Here is a 12509-nt window from a genome sequence, read left to right as displayed (position 1 = left end):
ATATACTACAATACTGACCTTCCTGAGAGGCAAGAAACGCTAACTGATACGATTGTGGAATGATTATTGTGGGGTATTTTTTTGGTAGAATTTAAGGTCTATTCCACAGGAGGGAATTCCATTTCTGATACTTTAATTTTTGGCAAAAGCCTATGGCTGAGGAGGTCATAGGCTCTGGAGTGGACTTTGCTATTGTTATTTTACTAAATAAACTTGTTGTCAAATTGCTTTCTCAGTATTTATGTATTAAGAATATATTACATCCTTAGATTCATGATGCACTCAAACTTGGTCAGAGAACCTTCTCTGCTCATCCAAATACACAGGAAGAAATTTTATAGTAATACATTTTATTTTGCATTGATTAAAAATAATTCTTTGAGAATTTATACATGTAGATAATGATTTGTAGAAATAGATACATATAATTACATATGTTCATATTTCTCTCTAGTCAATGGATAGCAGTTATTGTACTGACTCATAACTGGTATAAATGCTGAGAACAAGTGATTGTGAGTTCACAGCCCTAAATGAAACATCTTTAATCAACCTCCCTGCCAAGGCTCAGAAAATATTGAGAAAGAGAAGACAGAAGGCATGTAAGAGTGCTATGAAATGTTACTTTTGAATATGACATGGTCATTATATTCATTAACTCACAGCTGCCATGACAAATTATGAAAGATCTACATAAGAACAAGCCAACCAAAATTCCAGCATAGAAAGGGGAGAAGCTCGGCGATCTTGTCTGCTTCCAATTTTCAGGAGGATCTATATATGTTTTTCTTTGGGTTCACCTTATTATGTAGCTTCTCTAGGATCATGAACTATAGGCTCAATTGATGGAGGAAGGTCATTGGCTAATAAAGGAACTGCCTTGGCCCATTTTATTGGTTAGAAGATAGGTGGGAGGAGTAAACAGAACAGAACGCTGGGAGGAAGAGGAAGTGAGCTCAGACTCCACAGCTCTCCTCTCGGGAGCAGATGCCTGAGAGAGACGCCATGCTCCGCTCTCCTGGGCAGACACATGTGATGAAGCAAGCTGCCAGGTTAGACATGCTGAATCTTTCCCGGTAAGACCGGTGCTCACAGATTATTAGAGATGGGTTGATCGGGATGTGAGAATTAGCCTGTAAGGGCTAGAGCTAAAGGGCCAAGCAGTGTTTAAATGAATACAGTTTGTGTGTTGTTATTTCGGGCATAAGCTAGCCGGGCAAGCAGCCGGGGTGCTGGGAACACAGCCCCGCCGCCCATATTACTACACTCAATGACCTTTGTTTATGGCTAGAATCCAGTAATGAGTGAGTACATACCATATTCATCCTTTTGGGTCTGGGTTATCAAAAGTTGGGAGCATGGGGGTGGGGTAGTGTGGGGAGTAGGGGAGAGGGGGAGAGAGAAGGGGAGGATTGGGGAGAGCTGGGGGAATGGGATGCTTGAGATGAAGGAAGGGCAGATATGGGAGCAGGGAAGATGATATCTTAATTAAAGGAGCCATTTTAAGGTTGGCAAGAGACTTGGCTCTAGAGGGGTTCCAAGGTGTCCAAGGGGATGTCCACAGCTAGGTCCTTGGGCAGTAGAGAAGAGGGTGTCTGAACTGGCCTTGTCCCATAGCCACACTGACGAATATCTTGAATATCACCATAGAACCTTCATCCGGTGATGGATGGAGATAGAGACAGAGACCCACATCAGAGCACTGGACTGAGCTCCCAAGGTCCAGTTGAAAAGCAGAAAGAGGGAAAAGATAAGCAAGGAAGTCAGGACCGTGAGGGATTGTCCATCCACTGAGATGGTGTGACTGATCTAAAGGGAGCTCACCAAGGCCAGGTGGACTGGAACTGAACAAGCATGGGATCAAACTGGACTCTCCGAATGTGGATGACAATGGGGGCTGACTGAGAAGCCAATGATAATGGCACTGGGTTTTGATTCTGCTGCATGTACTGGCTTTTGGGGATCCTAGTCTGTTTGGATGCATACCTTCCTAGGCCTGGATGGAGTGGGGGGAAGGCCTTGAACTTCCCACAGGGCAGGGCACCCTGACTTCTCTTAGGACTGGAGGAGGAGGGAGAGGGGGAGTGGAAGGGAAATGGGAGGAAAGAAGGAGGTGGAAATTTTGAATGGTATTATTTATAAAGCAAAAAATAAAATAAAATGTTTGAAAAAGAAGAAAGGGGAGAAGTTCTAAAGATTCCCACCTCTTACTCAGAAGCTGGTAGTTTCTGGGAGAGGACATATTATTCTTTGAGAGAGTGGCCTGTGGTAGGTTACCAGGTTTCATTGGATGCCTCCATATCTATGAACATATAGGCAGTATTGATTGTGCTTAGTGGGTTACTTTTAAAGAAAAAGAAGAGGACATGAAGTTGGGAAGGGGATTTGTTGGGAGGATCCAGGAGGATTTGGAAGGAGGACATGGAATATATATGGGATATATATATATATATATATATATATGTGTGTGTGTGTGTATTATTTTATTGCATACAAGTATTAAATTCTCAAATAATATACTTTAAAATTAAATAATGTAAAAGAAAAAGAATAACTGTGAAGTTTCTTCCTATATATATTTAAAGTGGGTAATGGTAGGTATCAAAATGGTAATGTGATGCTACTGGGCACGTTTAAGTAAGTATTGTACAGGTTTCATTTTTAAATGTGTAGATTGATAATATATTTGTGGTTCTATCAATGTGATTATTTAAGTTTAAGATTAAAAATTTAAGATGTCAACTTAAAAATGGACAGACAAGTTCTCTGGCTCCTCCAACTCCTTTGGGGTGACATGACAGCTCAATGCTGAATACGATGGCTTGTCACATTGGTCACTTTTAATCCTTACACTTGGCACACTGCTTCCCTATTAAAAGTTCTCTACCAACCTTTGAAGACTGGAGATGCAAGAAAAATGACACACTGCGACACTGTGATAGGCTGTGTACAAAAGGCTCAGCACTGTACAAGATTTCATGTGTCATTAGACTAGTGCACAGAACCTTCTGACCATCTAGACTTATCTCCTAGATTCGGAATATAACACTGTAAAATAACCACCAGACACACACTACCTGAAATACTTTGTGCAATGATAATTGTTGAGACCATGGTATTTTGTATTTTAGAATCTTCTCTACAGAAATTGGATCATCATAATTCTGAGAGGCGAGTACAAGATTTACCTTTTTTTTTTGTTTCTGCTACATAGGAACTGTCATTGAGTCACTGATTTCTCTGCCTTAGATAAACAGCAAGGTGTGAGAATATTACATAGCTTGGGCAAGACCTAACAATATGTTCAAGGTGGTAATGGCAAGGGATGAGAGGAGAGAGAAGGTTATTGGGATGCATGCAACATGGAGTTGAAAGGGCAGGAAAAATGACTTCCTTTCACCTCACTAGAGTCTTTGGCTGAACTGCAGATTAACTTGACATATGACAGACAAGTAGGAACAAAACCATTTTATCTGCATGCATATACATGGGATTCCCACAAGATATGGAACTGAAAGGGCAGATGACTGAAGTTTACATAATACCCTGAACTACAGAAAGAAATAGGGGCTTATTGTTTCTGGGTGTTAGTGGATATCCAATGTAGGGGCCCACAGAAGTATATTTGTTTCACCTTGACTAAAAGTCAGAGAGTTCAGATCTATTCTTGCTCCTTCAAGGTTATACGACAGGATGTTTTGACCTAAGGGGTGGTTACAGGATGTTTTGCCTAGGCAAAAGGATATTTTTATGTAGGGTATGGTTACTTGATGTTTGCAGACGTATGGAGGAAATTACTATGTTTGTTCTTTGTATCAAGGCAAAAAAGTCTCTTGCCTCCCCTGCCCCCTTTTGGATAAGAACTTTAAATAATAAATTTAAGGCAGATCACAGACAATACTCAGTGGATGCCCTCCCAACTCTTATCTGTTGTCTCTTGTTGATTTCTCTCCTCAGTCCACACTCCACTCCTTTGGAACACACAGACCATGGGGCCAGACTCAAATTATGGAAGATGAGAAGAAGAAATATTTGGTGAACAAAAATTGTTTTTTTTTCCAGACAAAAATTTTCAGGCAATGCAAGTTGTCTGGAGAAGTTATATATATTTCCTTAAGATATAAATTCCTTTTACAAAAGGACAATTTTCAGAGCTACTCTGGTGTTTGCAGTTTCTCAGAATAGCCAGATCAAAATATACGAAAGAAGTCTGTTTTGAGGTACTATTCTGGTCTCTCATAGGCACAGGGAGTCACAAATCCAAAACTCCAATAAGGCCATCAGTTTCTAGGTCCAAGTGGGTGTTGTTCCCTTTAGAGGATCTAGCCAGTTATTCAATAAACATTCATTCTTTTAAACATCCCTTTTGAGGCTCAGAGTGGTGGTCCACACCCGGAATCTTAGTACTCAGGAGCCCGAGAAAAGCCAGCTTTGGTAGCTCACTTACTTTCCAATTGCTGTGATGAAACACCATGAGCAAACCAACGTGGTGCTGGATCAGTAGCTGAGAGGTCACATCTTGTCTCAAACATGAGACAGAGGAAGTTAACTGGGAATGCTGTGGGCTTTTGAAATCTCAAACCTCCCCAACCCTAGTGTCGCCTCTTCTCCGACAAGGTCACACCTTCTAATCCTTCAGTTCTACCAACTGACTACTAAGTGTTCAAATATGTGAGGCTATGGGGTCTTTCTCATACAAACCACCATACTGGGATGGATACATAATGAATTTCAGGCTATCCTGTAACTCATAAGTAAGTTCTTGTCTCAAAAATATGAAATCCCCCAAATAAGGGATGGACAGATGGCCCAATGATCAGGAGTTCTTGTTTAGAAATCACAAAGACTAGAGTTCAGATCAGAATACTCATATAATAAGTCAGGTAACACATCCATGCCTGACCCCAGCTTTGAGGGAGTGGATACAGGAAGAATGCATGCTGGTTTTCAATATAGACCAAGGAATATGAGCCTAGAATTCAGGAGAGACCTTGTCTTAAAGGAATAATAGAGGAGGACAGCTGATACCTTCTTCTGGCCTCCATGCATACACACAAGCACATGCAATGGTATGCACATACATATATACTTACACTCAGGTGTGCATATGCACAGTACACACATAATAAATCTCAAAGTAGAGAATAAAGATAAGTAAACAGAAAGACTTTCTTTGTGTAAGGTCTTGAGGTAAAAAGTAAAAGGATGTTTTTAAGATCGTTTTAGAAGAGGGGAAACAGACCAGTAAGGGTGCATATAAGCAGAAAGCAGCCAATTTTATCTTACAACCTTTCCAACAGGAAGAAGAATCTGGAATCAGACTTCTGCTCATCTCACCTGCCTACGTGATTTATGAAAAACCCCTGCATTCTTTGAAGGATACGATTTCTGCGAAATTGGATAAAACACAGTGGGATTCATGTAAACTGGACTCCTGTCCTTTTCCCATTTGCTTTGCAAAGTCAGCTAGTCAAATATGGAGTAAGTATGGGGAAAGGTGAGCTTTGGGAAAATAATTGAAAGTTTCAAAAGCTATCTATTATAGAGGAAAGGAACTACTTACATTTCATCTTCAAAGAAGTCAGATAATTGAGGTCAGCAATTATAAGAGGTGAGTATAAAGTATCTACTAGATATGCATATCTCTTCAGTAGAGATCTTGAATTCTAATGGTACTGAAACCTCCAAGTTCATTCCTGTTGCCCTCATGTAGTTATTAATAACACTTTGCTCTCAAAAGCGACGTAGATGAAAGGATAAATTACATAGCCATGGAAGTAATGAGTCAAAAGGGGGAAATTGAGCTCCCCTTGCATTGTCCATGGGTAAGTAGGACCAAAATATATTTGCTTTTAAAATCTTTCATTTTAACATTTTTTGATGGGGTAGTTGTAAATTTGCTGTCAGAAAGCAGATTCAGCAAGCAGTGGTTCTGCAGTATTTATGTTAAGGGAGACAGAGAGAGGGAAATTACTAGACTGAGACCTACTCTGAGCTTATGGACTAACAGAGGTGACATAAAGGAATAAAAAAAGCCAGAATGCAGGGAGCTAATCTGACGCATCCTCTTATTTTACAGATAAAGATGTTGTTTATAATTTTTAAGATTATGTTTGTTTATTCTCTTTCTCTGTCTCTGTCTCTCTCTCTGTGTGTGTGTGTGTGTGTGTGTGTGTGTGCCCATGCCTCAGAAAGTATATGAAGGTCAAAGAACAACTTGAGGGAGTCACTTCTCTCCTTTAACCATGTGAAACCTGGGGATTAAACTCAGGTCATCAGGCTTGGCACCACCTGAGCCACCTTGCTGGTAAGGTAAGGACACTGCGTATTTTGCCTGGGATAGCTCCGTTTATATTTGTCCTGACATCCCCTTTTGTTCTCAAGAGTGTGTTAGGCAGCTAGATAAGCATTGAAAGCTATTAGAGATAGATCTCTCCTTCATAATAAGCCTTCAACCCCACCCCTTATTTGCCATCTAAAATGGCAGGGGTACCATCTTAACAAAGCCATATTAAAGACATCTACTTCCTCCTGATCAAAAACATGGAATATGACTTCTACCTCTGACCCTGCGTAGAATATGACATTCTAATCTGCCCCCAAGGTTAGAATATTGCATACTAGTGTCCCCTCCCTTAAAAGCCGATTCAACTGGGTGTGTCAATCACCTGTCTAGCAGACCATGTCAGGCATCTCATCAGCTTCTGCATTATCCTATAGCAGAGCCCCAAAGGTGCCTGAAAGTCTCTAGCCATGGTGCTCAACTTGTAGTCAGCACGTATTTCAGGGACAGCAGAGTGTTGCAGACAGATTGTCTCACCAAGAGTGCAGTCCAATGGAAGAGCAGTCACCTTATGAGAAGCAGGTTGTTCCCTCAAGCAGTAGGCCTTCTTGGAACCTCCTCGCAGAACCAAAACTGAGATAAGAAAAATCAACTAGACCATGTCTTGACCAAAGCTGATGAGAGATACATGTCTCTTGTCCCAATTCTTTTACTGTTTAAGCCTAATTTTTATGGCAGGACCCTGAAGATGGACTTGGGGGTCACTAAATCCCTGCACACATTTGTACTTCCAACATGTCCACATTAGTTTGATCTCCCTCCTCTGCCTTTTCCTACTGTTCATCGCCTTCATCTATGCATTGAGACTGGTGGCCAAGTCTAAGCTGTTAGGACTATGGGACCCGAAACGCCGGTCGAACCATCCCTGAATTGTGCCCACAACCCCTGGGAAAGATTTTATGTTATGCATTTGTATTATGGATTCCTTGTGTTTATCATTGTTGTGACAAGCTGCCAGACAAGAAACGAATTAAAGGAAGAAGGCTGTGTTTGGACTTACAATTTACAGGTAAAGTTCACAATGTCAGAGAAAGCATGGTGGCAAGAGTATGACATGTCTGCTTTTAAGGAGGTCACAATCAGGAGAGAGGTGGGAGGGAGGGAGGTAAGGAGGGAGGGAGGGAGGGAGGGAGGGAGAGAGAGAGAGAGAGAGACTGTTGATCAACTTGATTTCTCCTTGTTTGCTTTTTGTTCAACTCATGGAATGATGTCACTCACATTTAGGGTAGGTCTCTCTTCGGTTAAAGCTTCAGTTAACTCTTCAGTTAAACCTCTCTGAAACAACCTCCCAGATATACCCAGAGGTGTATCACACAGGTAATTTCAAATTTGGTCAAGTTGACACTTAGGATTAACTGAACCTGGAAAGACAGATCAGTACTTAAGAGCACACACTGCTCTTGCAAAGGATCTGAGTATGGTTCCCTGCATCCATGTCAGGTGGCTCACAACCACCTGTCACTCCAGCTCAAGAAGATCTGACACAGTTGTAATCCAGCTGCCCTCACTCCCTCTGATTGACAGCGGAACTGCCTTGTGGTCTGTAATTGACAAGGATGTTTATGTTTTTTTCTGGCCGGTGGGTCTCAACAGAAGGAGTAGTGGTATAAAAGGTTGCTGGGCAAAATAAAGCTTGCTGTTTTTCCACCTGAAAAGAAGCCTCCATGTCTCAATCCCGGCGCCCCCCGCCAGTCTTGGCTATCTAGGCTGCGCTGGCTGCAGCAAACACCTTCTTGTGGACTGAAATGCACATGCCCACACAGAAACACACATGCATACACAGAATTGAAAATGTCTTTAAAATCATCACACATAGAATTCAGGTAACGTCTACTTATATTTTGAGGGTATGTTTTTTTGTTTGTTTATTTTTAGACAAGGTCTACTGGATAGCTCTATCTGGCCTAGAGTTCACTACGTATCCTAGACTGGCCCTCAAACTGACAAAGAGCCTGTTTCTGCCTCTTGAATGCTGGGATTAAAGGTGTACACTACCATTTCAGTCCTTCTGTGTGGTTTTTAGAGAACTTGACATTGAATATATTCCTGTTTTTGTAATGGGACACAGTGTTCATGTGCACTTTTTAGAACTGATTCATTAAAATCTCTATGTAAGCATCCATGGTTTATCAGACCTATTGACACAGCTATACATGCAGGAGTGCCTGCCACCTGATGCGCATACACAAAGACACCAAAGACACAAACACTGGCCATGCAATCAGGGGCTGATAAATACAAGATCAAGCTCAGTGTTCTATGATGATGGAAACCAATAAGGAAGTAGTGGGTCAACATTGCTAAAGTGTCAGAATTGTCTTCCCTTCTAGTGATCATGACATTTAGAAGAAAATACCTTACACCTACCATGATTTTCTTCATACCTATCAGTGATTGAGAAAATCAACCATGTAGCCACTTATGGAGATTGTAAAAATTAATGTAGCCATGGCAGAAGAATGAAAAAATTAAAGATAATTCTGATTTAATAACTTGTATTAGGGGGCTGGAGAGATGGCTAGGCGGTTAAGATTGCTGTTCTTGGAGAGGAACCAAGTTCAGTTGCCAGCATTCACACTGGGTAGCTCCCAACTGCCTCGAGTTTCAGCTCCAAGTATCTGTTGGCCTCTGTTGGCCTGTGTGGGCACTTGGACATGCCCTCCAACACACACAGGCACAGACACACTCTCTCTCTCTCTCTCTCTCTCTGACACACACACACATTATTAAAATTAAACTCTCTCACATCAAAAACAGTCAACAATATGAGCAATAAGAAGAAATACTTTGCTTTAATAGCTTTTTATGGTTGCTTTATCTTCATACCCTTCCCCAAAGTACCCGGATTAATATTTATAGAGGAAAGGAGAGAACTTGTGATTGCTTCTGGTGTGTGGAGTTGGGAGAGGTCCTATATGAACAGCCAACTTCCCCAAATGTTTGAAACAGTTCATGTGTCTATTATCTAGGTGCATAGCAAGAGTAATTGCTGATTAAATGGTCTAATTGTTTCTTGATCTAGTTAACTTTTCAGCTGAGTATTTGGACCAGAATCCCAATTAGAACCATGAATAGACAATAACAAATTGAAAGTGTCAGTGAATTTCAGGGAGATTAAAGGAAAGGAAAAAAAGCAAATGCCTTTATCTTTAGAAGGGGCTGCTATAGGAAGAAGTTGTTTGGTTTCCTTCCAACTTTCATTACCGTTAGGGTTAGGGTTAGGGCTTTGGTGATGGGGAAGTAGAAGTGAAAGAGGAGCACAATTTCTGTCTGGCCCAATGATAATGTCTTAATCAAGATGCTTTTATATTCCTCATTTTTCGCCTTTATATTAGAAAGTATTTTTCATACATCCTTTCTCTCTAACTATCCTAGAAGGCTAATAATTAGTGGTGATGACGATGTACCAGCTGAACAAAAGCGATGCTGATTTGGACTCTTGACATATTACTGATGGCCTGATGATCTGAAACAGTGCGAAGCATGAGATGACGGCCTGTCTAATCAGAGCGTATTGAAGCACTCTGAAACAATAATCATAGTGATTGAAGCTTGCTGGGGTAGTCATTTTGACAGGTACACCTTGTCCCTTTGGTTCATCAGAGTACTGCATTGAAGCATCATGGGAGGTGGTAAGCACTAATGCATATTAAATACACAATTTTCTAATTCATAGTGATGTTATTATAAGACAAGTTCTCACTATTGTTCCTATTGTAGCTTCCCTGTGCTAAAATTCTAGGCATGTACCACCATGCCCAGTGTATTAATTAGTTCACTTTTTCATCCCTGTGACAAAATGCCTGACATAAAGAACTTATAGGAAGGAGAGATTTGTCTCGGGTCTTATTTCAGAGGGTTCCATCCATCATTACTTAGCTCAGTGTTTCTGGGCCCATGGTAAGGCAGAGCACATGGTAGCAGGAAGGTGTGGATAAGGGTTCTGTTTGACTCATGGCGGATGGGAACCAGAGAGTGAGAAAGGGATAAGGCAGTCAGGTATACTCCTCAAAGGCATAGCTCCCTCTCAGCTGTCGAATTCTTCCAAGTAAGCTCCATGTCCTAAAGTTGCCACCTCCCCAAATAGTGCTGGCAGCTGGGGACAAAGCATTCAATACAAAAACCTGTGGGGTGCATTCTGTGCTTGTTGGAGTTTGCTTTCTGTTGCTGTGATAGACATCATTACCAAAAGCATCTTGAGGGTTGGAAAGGATGTATTTACTCCTTTTTTATTCTTTCCTTTTATTGAAAATTATTTTCTCGTGTAATATATTCTGATTACACTTTTCCCTCCATCTATCCTCCCAGTTCCTCTCCTCCTCCCCTAACATCTAGGTCTACTAGAACAGGCTTCTGAAAGATAATGTTAAAATGTAACAAAATATGATATAGTAAAATAAAACCATCACAATGAAGTTGAATGGGACAAATCAACAGAAGGAAAGGAGCCCAAAAGAAGGCACAAGAATCAGAGACCCACTCGTTCATACACATGGGAGTCCAATAAAAACAAACCATAACATATGCATAGACAGCCCCGTTCAGACCTGTGCATGCCCTCTGTGCTTTACTTCTGTCTCTGTGAGTTCTTATGAGCTTTGTTCATGTTGATTTAGAGGACCTTTTTCTCCTGATGTCCTCCATCCCCTCTGGCTCTTACACTCCTTCTACCTCCTCTTCTGTGGGGTTCCCTAAGCTCCGAGGGTGAAAAATTGAAGATATTTCATTTAGGCCTGAGTGTTCTAAGATCTCTCGCTCTCCGTGTAAGGTGTGGCTGTGGGTCTGCTACAGGAGGAAGCCTCTCTGATTATGGCTGAATAAGGCACTGATCTATGAACATGGCAGAATACTATTAGGTGTCATTTTATCACTACATCTTATTGATTTATTTTTGAATAGTAGCATTTTTAATTTTTTTAAAAAAACTATCTTTTTTCATTTTACATACCAATCCAAATTCCCACTCCCTCCCCTCCTCCTGTTCCCTCCACCTTCTCCCCCCCCCACTCCTCAGAGAGGATAAGGAACATTGCTTTGAGGAAGGACCAAGGCACTCCTTACTATATCTAGGCTGAGTTAGGTATTCCTCCAAAGAGAATGGGTTCCAAAAAGCCAGTACAAGCAGTCGGTATAAATTCTGGTGCCACTGCCAGGTGCCCCACAGTCTTCCCCAGCCATACAATTGTCACCCACATTCAGAGGCCTTAGTTTGGTCCTGTGTTGGTTTCCTCACTATCAGGTCAGAGTTGGTGAGCTTCCATTAGCTCAGGTAAGCTGTTTCAGTGGGTGTCCCCACCATGGTCTTGACCTCTTTGCTCATATGCTCACTCCTTTCACTTTTCGATTGAACTTTGGGAGCTCAGCCCAGTGCTCTGCTGTGGATCTCTGACTCTGTTTCCATCAGTTGCTGGATGAATGTTCTATGATGACATTTAAGTTAGTCATCAATCTGACTACAGGGAAAGACAAGTTTAGGCATCCTCTCCACTGAAGCTTAGGGTCTTAGCTAAGGTCATCCTTGTGGATTCCTGGGAATTTCTGTAGTGCCAAGTTTCTTGATAGTCCCATAATGGCTCCCTCAATCAAAATATCTCTCTCCTTGCTCGCCATGTCTGTCTTTCCCCCATCTCAACCATTCAAGAAGGATGAGACTTCCTGCAGTTCTTTTATTATCAAGGATTTTTTTTTCAATCCTGCGTCTTTTGTTTTTCAATATGAAGCTAAACATTGTCCTTTCAAGATCTGTAAAAAATTGTGTTGGAATTCTGATGGATATTGCATTGAATCTATAGATTGCTTTTGGTAAAAGGGTAATTTTCACTATATTAGTCCTACAGATCCGTGAGCATGAGAAAATTTTCCATCTTCTGATATATTCTTCAATTTCTTCAGCGTCTTAATGTTTTTATTATACAAGTCTTTCATTTGCTTGATTAGAGTTTCCTCAACATGTTTTATATTATTTGACGCTACAGTGAAATGTGCTGTTTCTCCAATTTCTTGTTCCAATTTCTTGTTTATCATTTGTATATAAAGGGCTACTTTTTAAATAAATTATGTATCTAGCTACTTTGTTGATAGTGTTTATCAGACTTTTAATGACTACTTCTATTTCACTAGGTTTTTAACTCTGTTTAAATTGTTTATTTGATCTTGATTTAACTTT

This window comes from Microtus oregoni, unplaced genomic scaffold (genome assembly GCF_018167655.1).
Source record: "Microtus oregoni isolate MIOR12 unplaced genomic scaffold, Mior012 000061F_ref0000440, whole genome shotgun sequence".
NCBI lineage: Eukaryota > Metazoa > Chordata > Mammalia > Rodentia > Cricetidae > Microtus > Microtus oregoni.
This window is presented reverse-complemented; position numbering follows the sequence as displayed.